This window comes from Canis lupus, chromosome X (genome assembly GCF_048164855.1).
Source record: "Canis lupus baileyi chromosome X, mCanLup2.hap1, whole genome shotgun sequence".
NCBI classification, from domain to species: domain Eukaryota; kingdom Metazoa; phylum Chordata; class Mammalia; order Carnivora; family Canidae; genus Canis; species Canis lupus.
In genome coordinates, this window is record NC_132876.1 from 105,771,061 (window position 1) to 105,796,782 (window position 25,722).

The following is a 25,722-nucleotide window of genomic DNA, read 5'->3' on the forward strand; positions in this document are numbered from 1 at the left end:
AGGCAAGATGGAAGACTTTCTATCCAAACTTCTTTTGAGAGAAAATTCATAAATCATGTAATTTAAAATTTTTAAATGTACAATTCAGTGGTGGTTAGTGTAGTCATCGTGTTGTACTTTGTGCTCACCACAACTCAATTCCAGAACATTTCCATCACCCCCCCCAATCCCCGCGAAAGAAACTTCATGCTCTTAGCAGTTAATTCCTCCTTTCCCTCTGGTCCCCAGCAATGACTAATCTGTTGCTTCTCTCATTTGCCTGTTCTGAACATTTAATATTCATATAAATGAAATCTTACAATATATGTCTCTTTGTGTCTGGTTTCTTTCACTTAAGTATAATGCTTTCAAGGCTTGTCAGTGTTGTAGCATGTACTGGGATTTCATTCCTTTTTTTATTGTGGTAAAATATACATACCATAATACCATTTTAACCATTTTTTCCATTTTAACCATTTTTAAGTGGCTAGTTCAGTGACATTAAGTACGTTTACACTGTTAAGCACTCATCACCACAGTTTTTTAGTATGCTTCAGATTTTTTCATCTTCCCAAATTGAAACTATACCCATTAAACAATGACTCTCTATTCTCTCCTCCCCTCAGCCCCTGGAAACCACCATTTTACTTTCCATCTCTGATTTTGACTATGGCAGGTAGCTCATAAAGTAGATTCACAAAATATTTATCTTTTAGTATACGGCTTCTTTTATTTAAACTTAATAGTTTCCATGTTGTAGCATGTATTGATACTTCATTCCTTTATGTGGCTGAATAATATTCCATTGTATCGGTGTACTAATTTTGTTTACCCATTCATAAATTGATAGGTTTTTAGGTTGTTTATGATTTTATTTATTCACTCATTCTTTCATTCATTCAGTATTTTGATCTCCACACCCAATGTGGGATGTGAACCCATGACCCCAAGATCAAGAGTTGCATGCTCTACTGACTGAGCCAGCCAGGTGATCTGGTTGTTGATGCTTTTAGACTATTATGAATAATGGTGCTGTGAAGATTCTCTGCAAGATTTTTCTTTTTTTTGAATATTTTTTTATTGGAGTTCGATTTGCCAACATATAGCATAACACCTAGTGCTCATCCCATCAAGTGCCCCTCTCAGTGTCCATCACCCAGTCACCCCGTTCCCCTGCCCACCTCCCCTTCCACCACCCCTTGTTCGTTTCCTAAAGTTAGGAGTCTCTCATGTTCTGTCACCCTCACTGATATTGAAGATCAGTAAAGACCTTATTAAACTCAACAACAAAGAAAAAAAAATCCAATCATGAAATGGGCAAAAGACATGAACAGAAATTTCACCAAAGAAGACATACACACACACACAAAAAAAGACATACACATGGCCAACAAGCACATGAGAAAATGCTCCGCATCACTGGCCATCAGGGAAATACAAATCAAAACCACAATGAGATACCACCTTACACCAGTGAGAATGGGGAAAATGAACAAGACAGGAAACAACACATGTTGGAGAGGATGTGGAGAAAGGGGAACCCTCTTGCACTGTTGGTGGGAATGTGAACTGGTACAGCCACTCTGGAAAACTGTGCGGAAGTTCCTCAAAGAGTTAAAAATAGAACTGCCCTATGACCCAGCAATTGCACTGTTGGGGATTTACTCCAAAGATACAGATGCAGTGAAATGGCAGGACATCTGCACCCCAATGTTTATAGCAGCAATGTCCACAATAGCCAAACTGTGGAAGGAGCCTCGGTGTCCATCAAAAGATGAATGGATAAAGAAGATGTGGTCTATGTATACAATGGAATATTACTCAGCCATTAGAAATGACAAATACCCACCATTGCTTCAATGTGGATAGAACTGGAGGGTATTATGCTGAGTGAAGTAAGTCAATTGGAGAAGGACAAACATTATATGGTCTTTTTTAAAAATATTTTATTTATTCTTGAGAGACACACAGAGAGAGGTAGAGACATAGGCAGAGGGAGAAGCATGCTCCCTGTGGGGGGCCTGTTGCGGGACTTGGTCCTAGGACCTGGGATCACACCCTGAGCCGAAGGCAGATGCTCAACTGCTGAGCCACCCAGGTGTCCCTGCAAAGTTTTTCTTAAGATTTTGTTTATTTAATTATTTAGAGAGTGAGAGCTGGGGGTGAGGGGGTCACAGGGAGAGGGAGAAAGAGAATCTCAAGCATACTCTGCCCTGAGCTTGGAGCTTAACTCAGGGCTTGATCTCACAATCCTGAGATCGCTACCCAAGCTGAAATCAAGAGTCAGACGCTCAACCAACTGAGCCACCTATGTGACCCTCGTGCAAGTTATTATGTGAACATAATAAGTTTTCAGTACTCTTGGGTGTTTATGTAAGACTGGAATTGCTAGAATATATGTCAATTCTATGTTGAACTTTTTAAAAGACTGCCAAAATGATTTCAAACGCAGCTGTATGATTTCACATTCATACCAGTAATGTATGATGGGTCTGGTTTCTCCACATCCTATTTAACAGCTGGCAGTTTACTTTGTTTGGGTTATAGTCATACTAGTGGGTGTGAAGCAGTATCTCATGGTGGTTTTGATTAGCATTTGCCAAATGACTAATGATATTGAACAACTTTTCATTTGCTTAATGGTGATTTGTATATTGTCCTTGGAGAAATGTCTATGGAAATCTCTTGCTCATTTTTAAAAAGATTTTACTTCTTTGAGAGAGAGAGAGAGTATGAGCGGGGGGGGGGGGTGGACAGAGGGAAAGGGAGAAACAGACTCCCCACTGAGCAGGGAGACTGATGGACAAGGACAGCTCAGCTCCCCACCGTGCTTGCTCCATCCCAGGACCCTAGGATCATGACCTTAGCTGAAGGCAGGCTAAGGTGACTGACTGAGCCATCAAGGTGCCCTCTCTTGCTCATTTTATAATTGAGTTGTTTTTCTTCCTGCTGTTGATTTCTAAGTGTTCTTTTATATATTCTGGATAATAAACCCTTACATGATTTGCAAATATTTTCTCCCATTCTGTGGGTGGTTTTTTCACTTTCTTTTAAAGAAAGTTTTTATTTAATTAAGCTCTACATCCAACATGGGGCTTGAACTCATGACCTCCGGATCAAGAGTCACATATTCCTCTAAGTCAGCCAGGTGCCCCATCTTTGCTTTCTTGATAATGAATTTTGATGCAAAAGGTTTTACTTTTGATGAAGTTCCAATCATCTATATTCTATATTTTTGTTTGCTTGTGCTTTTTTATTTAGGTAGTATTTGACTCTTTTTAAAAATTATTTTGTATGTGTGTGAAGTAGGAATTAGAAATGCTTTCTGAGCATCTGCTATGTGCCATACACTGTCATTGGAGGCAGCAGTAATAAGACAGATGTGTTCCTTCTGTCATCAAGCTAAAATTCCAATGGCACTCACAGACATGAGTCAGAGGTCATATGAGTGCCTAAATGCATATTTGACTACACCCTATTTCTGATCAATAATCGGGGCCCAGAGAATATGAGGATTGTGGGAGAAAGGCACAACCTCACATGGTTGGCAGGGTTGCAGTATAGGCTGGAGTTTGGTGATGTTGGAGGAAATCCTTGTCTGACACTGTCAGACTTTGTGGGTTCCTTGAGGGACCTTAGGATGCAAGCCCTGCCCCAGTGAGTGTCTTTCCTCTGAAGAGCCATTTAGACTCCTTGTCAGTCCCTAGGTCTTTTGTGACCCACCCTTGTGTTGGGCTCCTTCTACTTCCCTCGGTAGTCCACTTGGCTGCTTTTCCTTTTTTTTTTTAAGATTTTATTTATCTGACAGAGTGTGTGATCACACACAAGCCATGGGGGTAGGGTCCGAGGCAGAAGGAGAAGCAGACTCCTCACTGAGTAGGGAGCCCAACATGGTGCTCCATTCCGGGACTCAGGGATCATGACCTGAACCAAAGGCAGACGTTTAACTGGCTGATCTACCCAGGCACCCCTGCTTTTCCTTTTATAACAATCAGGCCACTGTGTTTTGTGAGGCCCACATTTGTTCCCCAGAGACATAGGTTTTTCTGTATTTTCTGTCAGTTCGGTTTACATCTAAAGCTGTCATTTTATTGTCCCATCTTGTAAGGACAGTTACAGCCATACATAACCTCTAGGGTTTACTCAGGTGAGTTAGATAGTAGTTCCTGTGATCTTCAACCTATGAGAGACACAAGCTTCCTGAAACTCTTTGTCATTTGCTTGAGGTAGCAACATTTGTCTCTCTCTCTCATTCTAGGAGAAGTCATCCATCAAGTCATGAGGACACTCAAGGAGCCTGTGGAGAAGCCCATAGGGGAAGAAACTGAGGCCTCTCATGAACTACCAGCACCACCTTGTCAGCCTTGTGACTGTACCTCCTTGGAACCAAATCTTGTAGTTCCAATAGATTCTGATGACTTCAGGCCTAGTGACCTCTCAATTGTAGCCTCATGCCTTGGGCAGGAACCACCCAGCTCAGCAGTTCCTGAATTTGTGATCCGCACAAACAGTGAGTCCAATAAATGTTCATTACTGTTTAATTTAGCAGTTTTTGAAATATAGTTCACATATAGACAGTATAGTATATTCATTGTTATACAACTGTTTCTGCTGTCTTATTCCAGAACATTTCTGTTACCTCAAAATGATACCCCATATCTTTCAGCTATCACTCAGTTCCCTTTACTCTGTGTCACCTGACAACCATTAATCTACTATCTGACTCTAAGGATTTGTCTGTCGTAGGCATTTGCTATAAATGGAATCATATATACAATATGTAGTCCTTTGTGAGTGACTTTTTTTCACATATATATCAATGTTTTTACGGTTCATCCATGTTGCAGCATGAGTCCATAGTTCACCTTCAGGTACATACTTGGTGGTGTACATTCTGTGGGTTTGGACAAATGAATAATGACATATATACATCATTATAATATCCTACAGAGTATTTTTAACAGTATTTTTGCTGCTCTAAAATCCTCTGTGCTCTGCCTTTGCTCTTTTTATGGGTGAGTAACATGCAATTGTAAATCTCATTTTGTTTATCCATTCTTCAGCTGATGGACATCTGGGTTCTTTCCACTTTTTGGCTATTTTGAATAATGCTACCATGAACATTTGAGGATCATTTTTTGTGTGAACATATTTTTCAGTTATCGTGGGTATACCTATACTGGAATTGCTGGACCGACCATATGGTAACTCTGTTTGACTTATTAAGGCTGCTTTCAAGTGTTTTCCACAGTAGTGACACCATCACATATTAGTAATGTTCAAGGATTCTGATTTCTCCAAATCATTGCAAACACTTGTTATTGTCCATGTGTTTGATTTTCACCATCCTACTGTGTGTGAAGTGGTATCTCATTGCGGTTTTGATTTGCATTTGCCTAATGACTAATGAGGTCAAGCATCTTTTCATGTGCATTTTGGCCATTTGTATATTGTCTTTGAAGAAGTGTCCATTCATATGTTTGCCATTGTTTAACTGGATTGTCTTTTGTTTATAGAATATTAACAATTTTTTGTTTATTCTGGGCACTACAACCCTATCAGATATAATTTGCAAGTGTATTTTCTCATTTTGTGAATCATCTTCTCACTTTCTGATACTATGCTTTGACACAAAATTTTAAAAATTTTGATAATTTCCTATTCAATTACTTTTCCTTTGGTTGCTAGTGCTATCGGCATCACACTAAAGAAACTGATATGTAACACAAGGTTAAAATATGGCAGAGGAGGAGAGAAAAGTGGGGGCACTGGAGGGTACTTGGAAATCATGCTGAGGTAAAGTGATGGAAGGCAGTAGCCCTTTATTCCATCCTTGTTGGAGTTTTCAGGATGCATGGAGACCCCTCACATAAGTGAATGCCTTCATCTATCTCTGTACCAGAATTCTCCTGATTGTTCGTAGAGAAAATTTCCATATAGGAACATCCCCATTGTGATGTTGTCTATGCACCTTCAAGTCTCAGTGTTTAAGCCTTTTGGGTTCTCTCAGGGAGCCTGCTTTGTAAATTTAAAGGCCCCTTAAAAAGTCTCAGCATTTGTTGGTTGTTGACTTCACTGCAGCTTTATAGGTCTAGTCAATCTGACCGGTCAGTGTAGGTAGTGATTTTTTTGGTAAACACCAGTTTCTCGCCTTTATGTTCCTTCTGCAATTTGTATAGCACCATATCACTCCTCTGGGCTCTGTGGGCTCCTCACCAGCCCAGGAAGCCCAAACTTGGGTTTGGGCATATGGCAGTGAAGGTGCCTTGAAGTGACCTGTCTTCATATGGGTCCCTTACCCAAGCTCTTAAGCTTTCAGAAGTTTTTGACAGATTTATCCCTCAGGGTTTTTAACTCCTTTACTTGAAGGCTAGGGCCATAACATTCTGTTGGATAAATCCAGGTGATATCCCGTGGGCTAAAATGGGACTCTCTCATTTGAGCATCATAGCTGTGAAGTGGGACCTTATTTCCTGTTTCACAGATGAGGTGACCTTTTCTAAAGTTATCTATTCACATTTGTACAGCCCTTTCCAACAATGTTTCTTTTTGAAGATACTTTTGTTTTTTATATTGTAGTCCTATAGTTGTTGGAGGGAAAGCAGAAATTTTTCCAAAATAAGGGGGTTTCTTCTGGAATAGATCTTCATCAGCAGTCTGTTAAGTATCCTTGGACAAGCATAAAAAGAAAAATAACTTTTTCTCTTTCTACTTATGTATAAAAACTTCTTTGGGGATCTGTTCTTATCTAGTCTGGGAGGAAATTTCCAGAAGGTCCCATAGCCAACTGTTAACTCTTAAATAGCGAAGCATTCTGTAGTCACTTCCAAAAAGCTAGAAGTGTAGTATAACAATTGAAACACTATGCTTCTGAATACTGTGAATTTCTGTCTAAACAAACTGGTGCCTTCATAGGTTTTGTCATCTTGTCAGTGATGTGTGTATATGTGGTCATGGGATGGATATAGGACTTCTTTTTGCCTTTCCTCTCTTCATCTCCTCCCTCCGCTCCTTGATCACCACTCTAGATTTGATCTCCAGGGAGAGAGGTGTGTGGAGAAGAGCATACCCTGGTGTGGTCCGGAAGGTTGTAATATGGTTTTGGGGCTGTGAACAGTGAAATTCTGGGCTGACACTTTCATGGGCACGTTTTGAGCTTCTTAAAGGGACCTCAGAGTGCTGGCTCCTGTCTCATCAGGTGCCTTTTCTCTAATTGGCCGCCAGACTCCACCTTAGCCCCTAGTCTCTTTGACCCACATTTCTTTTGGGGTCATTACTTCTTGGGGTGCTTCTTGGGTTCTTTCCTTTTAGGACAGCCTGGTATACTCACTTGTATAGGGTTTTCATATGAACCATGGAAATCACAGTCCTTCTATGCATGTGGTTGTAGTGTATTTCTCCTGCAGCCCAGTCTTCTTTTATTGTGTCTTCTAGCCAGACATTTGTAGACCTCAACTCCTGACTTCCTTGAATAATTCAGACATTAGCTGTGGTGTCCAGCTAACTAAAGAAGACACAAGTGGAGCTTTCTCAAGCTTGTTTATATCTGATCAAGGTAGGAGGGAGTAATCCTTGTCCTGTCCTCATGAAGGTGGAGAAAATGCCCACCATTGTTGCTTTCTCAGGGTGCACACACTGTCTTTGGAAAACACAGACCTTTCCTCCACAGGGCAGCTCCTCCCATGTCTTCTCTTCCTGAGAGAAGGCACTAGAGACTAGTGCCTGCCTGTATCCCTTTATCTGAAGGGGCCATGGGTGCAGCTTCTCTCTGGATATTGAACTCCCCTAAACACCCTGGCTTTTGTAGGGCTCTCTTGTGTTGGACTTTTCTGTGTTTCCAGGTGCCCCTCTTGGGTGCTTTATTTTTTTTAAGATTGTATTTATTTATTTGAGAGAGAGAGAGCATGAGTGGGGGGAGGAGCAGGGGCAGAGGGAGAAGCAGACTCCCCGCTGAGCAGGGAGCCCAACGCCAGGCTTGGTTTTGATCCCAGGACCCTGGAATCATGACCTGAGCTGAAGGCAAATGCTTAATTATCTAAGCCACCCAGGCGTCCCTTGGGTGCTTTACTTTTAAGACAATCTTAGTCTACGCCCTTGTTCAGAGTCTGTATGTAGACCATAGAAACCACAGCTGTTCTTACAGCAGGTGTTAGAAGGGCTGTTGGCTCTGAGCCATTCCTCTCTCGTATCTTCAGAGCCAGCTGGTTCCTACCTCCTTTCAGGAGGTTTTCAGCTTCCTTTCTGTGAGTACACACTAGTCCCACTCTCGCCCTAACTCCAGGGGACACACATCAAGCTTTCGGAAATTGTTTGCTATTAGTTTGAGGCAAGAGGGGAATAATCTTTGCTCCCTAATCATGAAAGTTGACAAAATGCCCTCTGCTGGTGGTTTTTCAGGTCTACATGTGAACTTTGGAAAATACAGTTCTTTCTTCTGCAGCTGGGGGATGTGCAGTTCTCTCCCATGTCAGCCAGCCTCCTTCTGTCTTTTTTTTTTTTTAAGATTTTATTTATTTATTTTGTGAGAGAGAGAGAGAGAGAGAGAGAGAGAGAATGCATGCGCACCTGCGAGCACATGCACAAGCTGGGGGGAGGGGCAGAGAGGGAGGGAGAAGCAGATTGCCCAACTCGGGGCTCGATCCCAGGACCCTGACATCATGACCTGAGCTGAAGGCAGGTGCTTACTGACTCAGCCACCTAGGTGCCTGGCCTCCTTCTGTCTTTCTAGCTCCTGCTACTCTTTCTACATGAATCTAGAGAACATTAGTGAAGCTTTCTGAAAGGTTGCCCTGAGTCAACTATTCCAACCCTCATCCTCTCAGAGTCTGTTGAGATATGGGGATTTTTGCACTGCTCTCATGTGAGCATAGAGCTGCAGGATAGAAAAGCACTCAGCTGGAGCCTAGAGGTAGTTCTCCACAAGGGGGGTATCATACAACTTGCTCTGAGCTCTTGAGCTACCCTTTTGTTACCCTGTCATTGTTTTGGTGTGTGGGACAAGGATCATGGGAAGCTAGCACTTTTGCTTCATTCTTCATTTAACTCTTTTTGTAAGTATTGAAGTGTCAAAATATTAAGATTCTTTTGTGTGTTTTTAGTGGAATAATAATTTGGGCTCTGGCCTTGGCCTTGCATGTCTTTGTGCATGAGATGACAGATTTGGTCTGGAATGTGTGGCCCAAAAAGTTATGATGCCCTTTTATTAGACAAGAGGGCACTCTGGCCAGGTTTGTGCCTCAGATAGATTCCTCAGGATCTCGTAGTGCATCCTGTAATCTAGGTGAGTGAGAGGGTCAGCAGGCTCCCCTACTAGGAGATTGTGAATTATGTGTTAAAATGGATGAGGTACCAGGGATCCATGGTACCTGGATTGACCCTGATTGGATCAGTGAATGAGATGAGACTCTCCTGATCTGTCTGGTAGCATAGCAAGATTAGATCGGGAGCGATCAGGGCTGCCCTGGATCAGTAGAGCAGTGTGAGCCAGGTTATGAGAGGCGTGGCTCCCTAGGGTCTGGTCGCATGTTCTTAAATGCATGGTGGGTGAGGGGGAGCATAAGTGTCCTCCCACAGTCCAACCTCTTCTACGGTGTGTGGACCAGTTCAGGAGTAAGATAGGTTTTCTGGGATCCCATTGTGTATGTTATCTGTTGAAACATTTTGGAGGGTTAGGCAAGTACAGGTAGAATGAAAATCACCTATCCAACTGATGCCTAACTATTTTAAAAAATACATTTTTGTGGGCCAGAGAATGGCTGAAAGTATGTGTAAACCAATGCTTACTAGTACCAGTCTCTCCCACTCTATGGCCCCCTCCCCTTTGTATCCTGGGCTTCCAACTGAGGAGAGTAGATGGTCTCCAGAAAGCTCCTATTGTGGTGTTTGCATAAAAATACCTGTTTCTGCAGAAAGTGTCTGAAGTCTGCCGAGATAACTTGTAGTAAAAAGAGGAAAAGTTAAAAGTGATTTTGTCATTGAGAGGCCTGCGGGCCCAATTTACCATCTACTCTGTGTACTAATATGTAACAGGTATTGTAATGTGTTCTGTTTTGAATTGTGAATGTTCACATGGTATCCGAGAAAAAAAATCACCCGATGTCCAACACTTTCATGGTATTATGATGTATTGTAGACTGGCAAGTTGAAGATGTTATCCTCTATGGCCTTGGATGCCCACCAGCAAGGAGACTTATGGTCTCCAAAGTTCACAGCTTACCTGCCAGTTACCATACTTGAAACAGGTAAGTGGTTTTACAGTGTCTCCTGTGTAGCTGTCTTTCCCAAACTAAAGTGTTCTGTGTTCCTAAGAGAACAATTGTTGCTGCTCCAATAGGTCTACAGAAGTTAATAAGTTTGTCTTACTATAAAAGAGGGAAAGTTACAGGCTGTGTCCCACCTGTTTTTGGCAGATTGACTCCATGGGATTTTGAACTCCTTTTCCCTGGAGGCTGGTAAGGTCACAGTGCCCTTTTGGAAAAATACAGGCATGATCCTGCAGGTTGGCTAGTCAAGTATAGAACAGGACCTAGGGGCAGTAGCAGATCTCATTGATGAAGTATTTGGTGACAGGGGGCAGTAGTTTATGCAGAATGTACTGAGGTCCATAAGTATGGTGAGTGGAAAAAATGATTTGACACTTGTGTTTGAAAAAATGCCAAATGGGAGGGTGTGCACCTAGCTCCTTGGCCCTGCCAGCTGTGCTGGAGGACAAGGAATGAAGATCACCTGGTTATTTATGACCGACCCCATGTTTCAAGCCTGTCTGGCCACATCTGTATTGCTAATGACAGGAAGAGGATCAAGAGACTTAGACCTCCTTCTGAAATCTGTGCTCTTCAGACTGTTTTTCTAGCACATCATTCAACACCACCGTTCTACACAGCCCTTTCTCTTTTCAGTCAGTTTGACCTCTAAATGTAGCATTTCTCCCAGATGTTTGATTATGAGATTGGGGCAGATGGGAGGAGGCCTGGATTCAGGACGGTGAAGATAATGCCTATCACACTGATAACTCCCTCCAAAATTTCTTTCCTCCTTTCTTCCACTTCCACTTAGTGGGTTAATGCTAGAAGACCTAGTTTTGGTCAGATTTTATCTAGTTAACATAGTACTTCACCTTATAATAAAGAGTCCTAGGGACGCCTGGGTGGCTCAGTGGTTGAGCGGCTGCCTTTGGCTCAGGTCGTGATCCTGGGTCCTGGGATCGAGTCCCACATTGGGGTCCCCTCGAGGAGCCTGCTTCTCCCTCTGCCTATGTTTCTGCCTCTCTCTCTATGTCTCTCATGAATAAATAAATAAAATCTTTAAAAATAATAAAGAGTTCTAGGCATTTATTTGAGTTTGGGAGCCTCAGCCAATGCTTATTATCAGAGGATGAGTCACTTTCAATGTCTGGTTTAAGACAGACTTTCAGAGATGTGTCTGACCCATGGCCCTTTCCTTCATTGTACCCTTAATTATAGGTACTGTGGGTACATTTCCTTGCCTAATTTACATATTTTGGAAGGCAATTTGCACACAGACCCTGCAGCGTACTGACTTTCTTCTGCTCTCTCTGGACTGGAGGTCTTCTGGTGGTTGTCAGAGAGAATTTTTATATTGGCTTATCTCCTTCCATTAATGTTCAAGTAAGATATTTGGGCTAGTGGATATTCTCTGGGAGCCTCTTTTATGTTTTTTAAAGCCCCCTGAAAAAATTGGTATTTGTTGGCTTTTGAATTCACCGTAGCTGTGGTTCTAGTCAATCCATGTGTGGTCCTGGAATTTTGCAAAAACCATTTCCTCTATTTGTACCTACTGCCTTCTGGGTCATGACATGGTAGGTTTCTAGTTGTCAGGTAGGAAGTGTGATCCCAAATTTGCAATGAAATGGTGGTGGCATCTCAGACAGTTCTATCTCTGTATTAGGCCCTGGTGTCAGGTTCTGCATGGAGTGGGTATTCAAGGTGTCAGCTACTTCTGAGAAATTTACTTGGTAAAATTTTTGACTTCTTAATTCCAGAGGCTTCTAAGGCTGGAGTGTATTCTTGGAAAAATATAGTTGATCCTTCAGGCTAAAATGGGACAAGTTGATAGTGAAAAGGATGGGAGGAGAACCTGGATGTGTTCCATGGTCATTTGAGGGCAGATCTAATTTAGGAAACCACATGTATGGAAGATGAGTATGTGGAAATAGATTCCATTAGGATTTTCCCAGCCCAGCCACTGCTATAAAAGTGTCCTTGAATGATTGGAATCCAGTTGTCCGTGTGAGAACCACTGCATTTTTTTTTTTGGTAGATATTACTCAGCATAGTGAATGAGAACCTGAGAGACATGGGGAAAAATAGACAATGAGCAAAAAGGGGAAGGACAGGAGAACAGGGATTTATACTAGGAGAAATCCAGGAAGATAAAGTGGGTGTAATATGGGTGTAACCCAGTGTCTCTTCATCCTGTTTTTCTCTGAAATATCAGGTTGTATGCATACCCTGCCACATACGTGAATGCATTCAGCTCTTCTCTAGGTTAGAAACCCTCTTTTTATTTTTGGAGGATCATCTCTAATGTGAAATTCTCCTCCCCATGTCAAGCAGGAAAATTTGTTGTAGTACTGGATTTTCTTAGGGGGCCTTTTTATTTTTCATATTTTCAATGTCTAATTAAAAATACTAGAACAGTAGGTTTGTTCATAGCTGAGAACTCCCCATATATCATAATCTCCTGCCTTGGGCTTTCGAATAGTCCAGAATGGAGTCCTTGTCCACAGTCCTTTTATGTTGGCCTGGCTGTCCAATTGATTCAGAGTGTATTCTGATGGCAATTTGTTTGCTGTGTCTGCAGTTCTGTTATTGTTGAGGTTGCCTTCATGAGCACAAAGAGAAAATAACTTTCTTCTCTTTACATATGAAAATTAGCTTGAGGATCTGTTCTTCCTTTGTATGGGAAGAGATCTTAGGAAGTTCCAGCAGTTACTTGCTTACTTTTAAATAACCTGATGGTCATTTCCAAGCATTTGGAAACCCAATCTAGAATAGTAATCATAACCCCCAACTCCTGAATATTGAAAAATTTCTTCCTACTCCCATTTGACACCTACTGTTTGTTGGCTCTGTGTCAGTGGGAGAGAGATTTAATCTCTCTGACATTGGCTTTAGTTTCCTCTAGTGTGGGTGGGAGATATTTCATGACCCTCACTATGTGTGAAACTGAAACAGGATGGTAAATATAAAGCCTTAATACAACTCCTGATACTAAATATCACAGGCCCCTTGCAGCTTTGGGGTTCTGACTCAAGTTAGAGAACCAGTGCATACTTTGTAAGTATGACTAGACAGAATGAGCGAAAATAGGAGAGGAGTAGTGAAAAATAGAGAAAGGGGAGTTTAGCGGTGAAGCAGAGAAAAAAGAGACAGAATTTTCAGAAAGTCATGGTCAGATAAAGTGAGGAAGAGCCAGTATACTTTTTCTTATCTTACTGGAGTTGTCAGGGAGAATGCAGAGCTTCCACATGTGTGACTGCCTTCATTTCTCCCTAGGCCTGAGTCCTCCTGGTTGTTCTTAGAGACAATTTATTATTTTTTTTTCTTAGAGACAATTTATATATTGGGTTATCTCTAGTGTGATAGTGTCTCTACACTTTCAAGCCTGGGTGTTTAGCCTTGTGATTTTTCTGAGGGAGCCTGTTTCATATATTTAGAGCCCTCTTAAAAAGACTTGGTATTTGTTGGTTGTTAATTTCACCATAGCTTCAGCTTCCTAGTCAAGCCAGGCCCACCATTGTGAGGAAGCCTTTATTCTGTCATACACCAGTTTCCACATTTGTAGCCTGTTTTCCTAATGTAAAGAGACATGTTGGGGTCCAAGTAGTTTTTCTGCCATTTCAGAAAACCCTGAGAAAGTACTAGAAAAATGTATTAGTGGAGAGCTGACAAGTCACAATGTGTCATTATCTTCCACATTGTGATATCAGATATTACAGCGTGGATGGCTTTATGGCTCTCCTACAGTCCTCAGTATGACTTCTGGAATGTCATGTAATTTTAGAGCATTATCAAATTAGAATTTGATCAGTTTTTCTTCATTCTGGTTTCTATTGATCTGATATAAATGGGATACAAAAGAAATCAACTTTATTCTTTTTCTTTTCCCTATGGGGACTATGTTGGGGACCTCCTCTTCCCAGGTCTGGGAGGAAAACCCAGATATTCCCATAGCTTTTCTGGTTACTCTTATATAGCTAAATTTCTCTTTTTTATTTTAATTTTTTAAATTTATTTTTTAGAGAGAGAGAAAGTGTGCTTGTGATGGCTGGGACGGGGGGAGGGTGTTGGGAGGGACAGAAGCAGAGGGAAAGAGAATCTTAAGCAGGCTCTATGCCAAGTGAGGAGTCTGATTCAGGGTTCGATCTCACAACTCTGAGATCATGATCTGAGCTGAAATCAAGAGTCAGTTGTTTAACTGACCAAGCCACCCAGGCACACCTGTTTTATTTTATTTTTTATTAAAATTTTTAAAAAAGATTTTATTTATTTATTAGAGACGGAGAGAGAGAGAGAGAGAGAGAGAGAGAGAGAGAGAGAGAGAGGGAGAAGCAGGCTCCATGCAGGGAGCTTGACGTGGGACTCGATTCCAGGTCTCTAGGATCACACCCTGGGCTGAAGGCAGCTCTAATCCGCTGAGCCACCAGGGCTGCCCTTTTATTAAAATTTTTTAAAGTTTTTATTTTAATTTCAGTTAGTTAACATATAGTGTCAAATTAGTTTTGGGCATACAATATAGTAATTCAACACTTCCATACAACACTGTGCTCATCACAGCATGTGCACTCCATAATCCCCATCACCTATTTAGCACACCCACCATCCACCCACCTTTCCTCTGATAATCATCAGTTTATTCTCTATAATTGAGTCTGTTTCTTGATTTTGCTTCTTTCTCTCTCTTATTTTTGTCCCTCTGCTTGTTTGTTTATTGTTTCTTAAATTCCATGTATGAGTGAAATCATACAGTATTTGTCTTCTCTGACTGGCTTATTTTGCCTAGCGTAATATTCTCCAGCTCCATCCTTGTCATTGGAAATGGCAAGGTTTCATTCCTTTTTATGTCTGAGTAATATTCCATTGTATCTGTATAACACATCTTCTTTATTCATTTATCAGTCAGTGGACACTTGGGCTGTTCCCATAATTTGACTATTATAGGTAATGCTGCTATAAACATTGGGGTGCATGTATCCCTTTGAATCAGTATTTTTGTATCATTTGGGTACAAAATACCTAATAGTACAATTGCTGGACTGTAGGGTAGTTCTATTTTTAACTTATTGAGAATTCTCCATACTGTTTTCCAGAGTGGCTGAACTGGTTTGTTTTGTACCCACCACAGTGTAAGAGGGTTCCCCTTTCTCCACATCCTCACCAGCACCTGTTTTTTGCTGTAATGTTGTTTTAGCCACTCTTGACAGGTGTGAGATGATATCTCATTGTAGTTTTGATTTGCATTTCCCTCATGACGAGTGATGTTGAACATCTTTTCATGTGTCTGTTGGCCATCTAGATGTCTTCTTTGGGGGAACGTCTGTTTATGTCTTCTGTCCATTTTTAAATTGGATGATTTATTTTTGGGGGCTTTAAGCTTTAGAAGTTTTTTAAAATATATTTTGAATACTTATCAGATACAATTTGTAATTATCTTTTCCCATTCCATAGGTTGCCTTTTAGTTTTGTTGATTGTTTCCTTTCCTGTGTAGGAAACTATTTCCTAGTTTCATTCTTTTGTGTGTGGCTGTTCAGTTTTCCCAGCACCATTTGTTGAAAAGTCATTCTTTTTCCCATTAGATATTTTTTCCTGCTTTGTCTAGGATTAATTGATTATATAATTATGGGTTCATTTCTGGGTTTTCTATTCTGTTCCATTGATTTATGTGTCTTGTTGTGCTAGTATCATACTATTTTGATTGCTACAGCTTTGTAATATACTTTTAAGTCCAGATTTGTGATTCCTCCAGCTTTCCTTTTCATTTTCAAGATTGCTTTGGCTATTTGGAGTCTATTGTGGTTCTGTACAAATTTTAGGTTTGTTTGTTCTAGCTCTGCGAACAATATTATTGGTATTTTGACAGGGATTGCATTAAATGTGCAGATTGCTATGGATAGTATAGACATGTTAACAATATTTGTTCTTCCTGTCCATGAGCATGGAATGTCTTTCCATTTCTTTGTGTCCTCTTCGATTTATTTCATCAGTGTTTTATAGTTTTCAGAGTATAGGTCTTTCACCTCTTTGGTTAAGTTCATTTCTTGGTATCCTATTGTTTTTGATGCAATTGTAAATGGGATTGTTTTCTTAATTTCTCTTTTTTGCTGCTTTACTATTGGCATATAGAAATGAAACAGATTTCTGTACAGTTAGTTTGTATCCTGTGACTTTACTAAATTTATCGGGTTTTTTTCAGAAGTCAAAGATTTCTATTGTTCTACAGACACTTTTGAAAAGAGATTTAATTGAGAAAATATACAAAACATTTAAAAGTTTATCTCCAGAGAGCACCTAAATCTTTCTAGAGGTGTCAAAGCCTCAAAAATATGGGCTGCTTCATGAATTTGCATGTCACCTTGTGCAGGGACCATGCTAATGTTCTCTGTATTGTTCCAGTTTTAGTATATGTGCTGCTGAAGCACTCGATTGTCAGTTCTAACAGTTTTTTGGTGGAGTCTTTTGGGTTTTCTGTAGAGAGTATCATGTCATATGCAGATAGTGAAAGTTTGACTTCTTCCTTGCTGATTTGGATGCCTTTTATTTCCTTTTGTTGCCTGACTGCTGAGGCTAGGACTTCCAGTACTATATTGAACAGAAGTGGTGAGAGTGGACATACCTGTCTTGTTCCTGACCATAGAGGAAAAGCTCTTAGTTTTTCTCCATTTAGGATGATATTAACTGGATTTTTCATATGGCTTTAATTATGTTGAGTTATGTTCTCTTTAAACCTACTTTGTTGAGGCTTTTTATAATAAAGATTTTATTTATTTATTCATGATAGACAGAGAGACAGAGAGAGGCAGAGACACAGGCAGAGGGAGAAGCAGGCTCCCTGCCGGGAGCCCGACGTGGGACTTGATCCCGGGACTCCAGGATCGCGCCCTGGGCCAAAGGCAGGCGCCAAACCGCTGAGCCACCCAGGGATCCCCAGCTTTCTTTTTTTTTTAAATCAAGAATGGATATCATACTTTGTCAAATGCATTTTCTGCATCTGTTGAAATGATCATATGGTTCTTCTTTTTTTTTTTTTTGATCATATGGTTCTTATCCTTTCTTTCATTAATGATTGATTTGCAAATACTGAACCACACTTTCAACCCAGGAATAGATCCCACTTGATGGTGGTGAATGATTTTTTTAAATGTATTGTTGGAGTTGGTTTGCTAGTATTTTGTTGAGGATTCTTGCATATGTGTTTCCCAGAGATATTGGCTTATAGTTTTCTTTTTTGTGGTGATTTATCTGGTTTTGGTATTAGGGTAATGCTGGTCTCATAGAATGAATTTGGAAGTTTTCCTTCTTTTTCTATTTTTGACTAGTTTGAGAAGAATAGGTATTAGCTCTTCTTTAAATGTTTGGTAGAATTTACCTGTGAAGCCATATGGTCCTGGACTTTTGTATGTTGGGAGTTTTTTGATTGCTGATTCAATCTCTTTTCTGGTTATCAATCTGTTCAAATTTTTAATTTTTCCTGTTTCAGTTTTAGTAATATATATGTTTCTAGGAATTTATCCATTTTTTAAGGTTGTCCAATTTTTTGGCATTTAGTTTTTCATAATACTCTCTTATGATTGTATTTCTGTGGTATTGGTTGTTATTTCTCCTTTCTCACATATGATTTTATTTATTTGGGTCTTTTCTCTTTTTGATAAGTCTGGCTAGGGGTTTATCAATTTTATTAATTTTTTCAACAAATAAGATTCTGGTTTTATTGATCTATTATTTTTAAAATTTCTATATCATTTATTTCTGCTCTAATCTTTATTATTTCTTTCCTTCTGCTGGCTTTAGGTTTCATTTGTTCTTTTTTTAGCTCCTTTAGGTGCAAGTTTAGGTTGTTTGAGATTTTTCTTTCTTCTTGAGGTAGGCCTGTATTGTTGTATAGTTCCTTCTTTGACCTGCTTTTGCTGAATCCCAAAGATTTTGATCCATTTTGTTTTCATTTTCATTTGATTCCATCTATTTTTTTAATTTCTTCTTTTATTTCTTGGTTGATCCATTTATTTTTTGGTAGCAAGTTACTTAACCTCCATGTGTTTATGATCTTTCCAGATTTTTTCTTGTGGTTGACTTCTACTTTCATAGTGTTGTGGACAGAAAAGGTACATGGTACAACTTCAGTCTTCTTGAATTTGTTGAGGCCTCTTTTCTGGTCTAATATGTGATCTGTTCCAGAAAATGTTCCATGTACACTTTTCATTGCTTTCATTTTAGTGTAGTCTGAGGCCACTCAATGATTGTAGAGTTGTCATGTGGATACAAGAAACACAGTCTTTTCTTCTGCATGTGATGGAAGTGCACTTCACTCCTGAACCAGCATTATTGCTATACCTTTCAGCAGGTGCAGCTTTAGTCTCAGGTTCTTGACTTGATTATGTGAGCCAAATATTAATTCTTCTGTTTTTCACAAACTACATAAGACATAAGACAAACTTTCTGAAGCTTTTTGTTACTTGCTTGAAGCAAATGAGAAATAATCTTTGTTCTTCAGTTTTTGTGGTGGAGATATTTACCACATTCCCTTTCTTAGGGTCTTTTTATCCACATGCAGAATATAAAACTTAATTCTATAGTAGGTGGAGGTGTAGGACACCCCCCAGTCAGATCCCAATACACAGCTTATCAATGCACACACATATTACTGTAACTGATACTGCTGAGTGTATTGTGGGAGAGTTAAGTATGTGTAATTCTTCTCTTGATTGTAAGGGATGTTCCCAGCAGTAAATGGAATAATAGAATAGTGGTAGTGGGATGAGTATACAACTGGGAGCCCACCAGGCATCCCCAGCCCAGCCATGAGGTATCAATACAGCAGTGTAGGATTCTGATTTGAGGTATGCATAACTGGAAGCCTCTACATTGCCCAAGGAAATAAAAGAGGTAGATGTGCTTAAATGCTTAAAGGGACTATAACAGGGATCCCTGGGTGGCGCAGCGGTTTAGCGCCTGCCCTTGGCCCAGGACGTGATCCTGGAGACCCAGGATCGAATCCCATGTCGGGCTCCCAGTGCATGGAGCCTGCTTCTCCCTCTGCCTATGTCTCTGCCTCTCTCTCTCTCTCTATCATAAATTAAAAAAAAAGGGACTATAACATTCATGGTAGTCCTAGGCAGCCAGTGAAGAAAACAAAGGGTACTTGGGGCCTTATTATAGATTACAATAAGCAGACCTCCTTGCCCTGGTAGTTGTAGATATCATAACATTTTAGGACTACATTGTACATACTGAAGGGTCTTGTGTGCAGTGGTGGGACATGCTAATTGTTTTTTCAGACTCCTTCAAACCCATGTGAGTAAAGTCTATTTGCCTTGATGGGTCACATTACTTTATACATTAATGTGGAATTAAGATCCATTATTTTGGGACACCTGGGTGGCTCAGTGATTGAGCTTCTGCCTTTGGCTCCAGGGTCCTGGGATCAAGTCCCACATCAGGCTCCCCACAGGGAGCCTGCTTCATTCTCTGCCTATGTCTCTGCCTCTCTCTGTGTGTCTCTCATGAATTAATAAATAAAATCTTTTAAAAAATCTATAATTTCTCACCAGTAGATAGGTCAAGACCTAGAAAAGACCAGTACCTCATCAGACATGTCTCAGTACCATTTCATGGATGATATTATTTTGATTGGAAGTGACAAGAGTAGTGGATGGTCTGTCTTAGATAGTGGGTCCAATTTCCTTGTAATTGGCACTAGAAGATTAACCCTTTACATATTAAGGAACAGCAGCCACCCAAGTAAGGGAATGACACCGTTTGGGATCTTGTTTTCCCTTCCTAGTACTCAACTATTCACATTCTTACATCTGTAAAACAATGGATTATAGTCTATTAATGCCACTAGGTACTTGAAAGTATTCCTGAGATTAAGTCATTAATATGACATCCGATATTGACAACTTAATGTCTTTGAGTATGTCAAGGTAATGTTGCCATTTGTGGTTTTTTTTTTTTTTGCTGTATTTATTTATATTGAAATAAAGTTGACACAAACTCAGAGTTTAATTAGTTTCAGGTGTACAACATGGTGATTCTGACACATCTGTACATTATGCTATGCTCCCTACAGTGTAGCTATGTGCTTTTGTTTTTGGTCTTGCCTGATACCACCACTGGGTGTACTTCATTTAAGAGACCAATGCTGGCTTGTTTGTGAGTAATGATGGACATTAAGAGAGCAACACATCAAGAGCAGGGGTTTTTATACCCTCACATCTCTATCAAGGGATTGGTTAAGATGAGAATCCCATGAAGTGGTTATGGCACATAAGCCTCCATATTTACACTGTAAGTGCTGTATCAAGGAAATAAATTAAGTGGACATTAATGGTATCTCGCAGCTACAGGAAAATGTACCTTGTCACTCTCCAGATATGGTTGTCTTAGATGCAAAGGTTGGAGCATCAACTCAGGCTTCTTGGTGTCTTTGGTACACCAAGTTTCTTGTGGATGCCTGGGCCTGGTTTGTGGATTTACCAACTAAATTAAAGTCCAATAGGGGATATGGGCCAGTGTAGCTGCATAACACCAAAGAAAATCATTTATAATTGTGCCTGGGATGGGAATTCTGCTCAATTAGTGCAGTTTAGGTATGATGCTTATCCTGGAGAATAAGCATCTGAATGAATCTTGCTGCATTTTTACTGACTTATGTGCAACTGATAATGTCCTAGCAGTGTGGGCTGGTGGCTGGCAGCTGAAAGGCTGGATGATCAATTTTTAGCCTTTGTTGGAATGAACATTATCAGCAGAATGCTAAAAATGCATACCATCTATTCATGTGTTATGAGACCATTGGTAGGGACCCTTTGAGGGAAATTTGGTGGAATCAACAAGCTCATCAAACATGTCATGCCCAGATTAGGACCAGTGCTAACTGGAGAGTCCATGCAACAAGGCATGGTAATTTATCTGTAATTTGGGACCTGGCTCAAAACAAGACCCAGAGTTTTCCATTGCTTGAGGCCATGGAATCTTGGAAATGTGCAGAGCACCAATTCCACAGTCAAGTAGAGAGACTCTCTGTGTCCCATAGCCAGAAATACTAGAGCTGGTATTCTGTTCTTTCAAGTGTACCATTGGTCATGGACTGTAGTAGATACCTTTTCTGACTATGTTATTGCCAAATCCATTTTTGGAGCAGTTTGGGGAATTTTTGCAATAGACTTGAACTTTACTTTGTGTTTACATTCATTGACTGCTTCCAATCAGACAGCATTGCCTGGTATATAGGAAGAAGTGCCCAGAATTTTGAGCTCCCTGGATGTTTTCTGGGCTATTCCTGCTTTGTAGAATAGCTAGGTAGCTGGTACTATTCACTGAAGAATGGCTTGGATTCTCATAGAAGAAACTAAAAAATAGAAAGGGGTGATTGCTGCTTAGTTCCCAGTAGAAAGCAAGTCAGTTTGGGTTCTAAATGTGGCAGTTCCCCAGAAGGGAGCCTCTTATTTAAATAGAGTGTTTATGTCTTTGAGAGTTGGGGGGAGGAGACCCAGAGTCATGATAGTTGAATATATGCTTACCACAACTCTCATCAGAAATCCTATATTCCTTCTAACCGAACATTGGCAGGGGCCATGGGATAATGTGTCAACAGAACAAGTTTTGGTCCTTTTTGCAACATAGCCTAGCACCTCCTTTTAGAATATGGTTGTATTAGGTATTTGTTGCTTTATCTTTTGAGTCTCTGCCATATCTCTTACAAGAGAAAAGTGGTTGGCTTTTAACATCCTGTTCAATATATACTTAAAGGGATGAGTCTATCTCACAGAAACTTCACTCACTACAGCCTTAAATGTAGGTCCTGCAGGTGCATTTCCTTTTGTATTCTGCTTATTTGAAGTAAAGCGGTAGTGTCTGGGTATTGCTATATTCTCAGAGTAACTATGAAAGGGGAGCTTTATCTGCTTAGGACATGAACTGATGCTTTCTTATGGTGTGAAACCTCCTCTTCCTCTTGTTTAAGAGCATATCAGTGTTTTAGGTTCTGCTTATTGTCCTGATGGCTTTGGGAGAGACAAATTTCTCTGCCTCAGTTGCTTCATCTTTATATAGGATATATTTCAATATTTTCTCTATGGATTGAAGTTTAAATAAATGATAAATGTAAGATCTTAATACAGCTTCTGAGACTTAGAATTTAGATCTTATTAACCATAGAAATCAAATGTTAGATTCAGTAAAAAATGTAAGAGTTCAAAGTAAAGGATGTGTGGTAAGCTCATCCAGCTGGGATTCATAAATGTTTCTTCCAGACCTAGGTGTTTTGGAACCATTTGAATTCTGAAAGTAGTCTCCAGTTGAACATGGACAAGTTTTGATGGTCTGTCATTTGTACATGTAGTCAAGTTTGGGTGAATGAGAGAAGGGAATGAGAATGAGAGAGTGAGTTAAGAATGAGAGAAGGGAAGATGCTAAACATGATTGCCATTTATGTTTGGGGGAAAGAGCTTGAGTGAGAGCTCCAGCTTATATGTATTTTCTCTTTAGCATTCCCCATTGACCAGGAACATGTGTTTTTCTATGACAGTCTCAAAAATTCAAGGCTGCGGGAGTTGGCATATGGCTTGTGGAACAGGCCTAATTCATATAGAGACAGCCACTCAGGGAATGTGATTCTTTGAACCCCTCAAATCCATCTATCTTCAAATATTTTTCTCCATTTCTTGTTCCATGATGGGAAATTCTGTCATTGACCCATTATTCTTTGGATTGCTTTTCACTTTTTAATGCTTTGTCCTGGTCACACTCATACAAATTGATCTCCCAACACTTGATCTTATATTAAATATGTCATTTCCAGAATACTTTCAAGTATTATATGTACCACACACTATTATTTGGTAGGAAAAACTAACCACAGGGATGTGTTTCTGCTTTAAGAGTGAAAATCTGGGGCGTGTGGGTGGCTCAGTGGTTGAGTGTCTGCCTTTGGCTCAGGGTGTGATCCCGGGGTCCTGGGATTGAGTCCCACATTGGGCTTCCTGCAGGGAGCCTGCTTCTCCTTCTGCCTGTGTTTCTGCCTCTGTGTCTCTTGTGAATAAATAAAAGCTTTTAAAAAAATAAATGCCTCTCAAAAAATAAAAAAAGAGCAAGTTTTAAGGGTGTTATCAGTAATTTATGGGACAATTGTGTAATTATAAAAATGTAAAGTGCTTTTTCTGAAAGAAAAATCCATACTGCTGTGAGGGCCCAAAGAAGGACACAGGATTTACTCTATAGTGGGGTCAGAGTGGATGAGCGAATCCTCAGGGAATACTTAATAAGAGTGTAATTTTGAGGCACTGATTATGTGGTTGTCACTAGGTGAAGAAATCTGCTGGGTCGGGCACCTGGGTGGCTCGGTCAGTTAAGTGTCTGCCTTGGGCTCGGGTCATGATCCTGGAGTCCCAGGATCGAGCTCCAGGTTGGGCTCCCCACTCAACGGGGAGTCTTCTTCTCCCCCTGCCCCTCACCTTGCTCATGTGTGTGCTCTCTCTCTCAGATAGATAGATAGATAGATAGATAGATAGATAGATAGATAAAACCTTTAAAAAAATAGAAATCCACTGGGTATAGGGTAAAGTTAAGGATCAGTAATGAGCTGGTCCTGAAAACAACATCTTGGAAGATCTTGGAAGATCTTGATACTGGAAGAGGTAATGTGAAACCCAGGACCTGGAGAAACCCAGAAAATATGTAATATGAATTACTAATCTTATGTTACAGATCAGAAAATTCAGCTTAAGGAAGGGAACTATGCTAGAAAGTGTCTTATGAGTCCAGATCCTTTGTTTCTACTTGTTCTGTTTCTTTCAACCTTCATGGATATTAGTTAGTATTTCTGAAGTGCTTTGTCAGTGATTTTGTGGCAACTGGGAAACAATCTCCATCCCTCCTCATGAGTGGAGGAAATTCCCAGCATGCCAACAACTCCTCCTGAAACGTCTTTTCTCCTTTTGACTAAAGACTCTTCTAGACCTGGGTTGAGTGATGGTCTAATTTATTTGGATCCATTTCTTTGCAAGGTGGCCTGACACTTTATTATTCATTTGATTATTAAATTTTAAATTTGAGTAGAGTTGATATACAATGTTACATTTATTTATTTATTTTTATCTTGGCCTTTGGAGCCTCTGCCAGTGTCTTTCTTACCTGAGGAAGGTGTGTGTTCAACTTCTTATTCAGTACAGACTTTCAAAAATATGTCTGTCCATAGCACCTTCATTTACTGCAACCTTAATTTTTACAGTGTAGGTCCATGTCCATATGTTATTTACATATTTGAAGCACTCCCCCTGGTCTGAAATCAAATACTTGATTGTGTTTCTTGTGGTGGAGCTTGTGTACTGCTGAAAAGGTGCAGGCACTTATGGGGCTTCTACTTCTGTTTGGTGTGAACCCTTCTTCAAGGTGGAGTAGATTGGTATTTGGTTGGTGGGACCGACCTCATCCATACATAGACAATCCTTTGAGAATGTGATACTATGAGCCCCAGGAAAGGTCATCCGTCCCTGAGTGTCTTCCCCTATCTCCTGCCCATAGTCCAAAATTTTGTCATCACATTTATTTTTTATTGTTAAATGTTTTTATGTTTCTATGCTATGTCTTATTCAATAATCATAGAAATTAAAACCTTCAAAATGCATACTACATTAAATACTTAATTTCAGGAATACTTTTGAGTGCCCACTGTGTCTCAGGCACTGTTATTTGGGAGACTTCATTAGCCAAAGGTACATATTTCTGCCTTTCACAAGCTAAAATTTTAGTTGTGCTATCAGGAACTTAGGGAATGCTCATATCACTATGCAACCATGAAGTGACACGTGGTCTGTATATTCTATCACTTAACATAGAACTTTGCCAGTGCAGTTTTGGGGTGGGTGAGTAATCAGGGAGGATTTTCTTGAGGATGTGACATTTGAACACCTGAAAATGAGGTGGATGCTATTTGCTTAAGATGTAGCAAAAGCTCACCACAGTCTCTCAGGATCATGTGTCCTCCATGGAGAACACACACCTTCCTTCTACAGGAAGTAGAATTGCTGATGACAGGAAGAGTGTAAGAAACCTAGATCCTTTGCTGAGATTTGTGCTAAATCTGTTGTTTATCTAATTTAATCTATACCACCTTTCTACCCAGAGCTTTCTTCTTTTAAGAGCAAAGAGGTCTAGGGTACAGATTGAGAGCCATCTCTAATTTTACTGGAACAAGAGGCTTTACCCAGTGGTCAAGATGTGTTAGAAGCTTGATAGCACTCAGAGTTGTTTAACCTTTTAGCTGTTGTGGGTACTGGGGCAAAAATCACCGTAGTTCCTAGAAACTTCCATAGGTATGGTAAAAATTTTACCTCAGATGTGGCTATCGCTCTCAGATTGGGTTGTGGACTGATGTGTACTGAAGTGTGGGCACTTTTGAGCAAATATACATATAAGATTTGTAGTGTGGGAAGAGGTGTAGTAAGTGTAATTATCTTGATTGTAAGGGATGTTCCCAATCGGGAAGTGCCACAAAGGAATAGT

At 40.1% G+C, this 25,722-nt stretch overlaps 1 non-coding gene and 1 pseudogene across 1 annotated transcript; one reads left to right on the top strand and one right to left on the bottom strand.

Annotated features, from left to right (window-relative positions):
* The first annotated feature begins 10,138 nt into the window (after positions 1-10,138).
* Positions 10,139-25,722, top strand: part of LOC140628564 (centromere protein N-like) — a 54,520-nt pseudogene continuing 38,936 nt past the window's right edge.
* On the bottom strand, positions 16,539-16,640 carry LOC140628860 (U6 spliceosomal RNA). Its single transcript, XR_012026794.1, has one exon. It is a non-coding gene; the product is annotated as a U6 spliceosomal RNA (small nuclear RNA).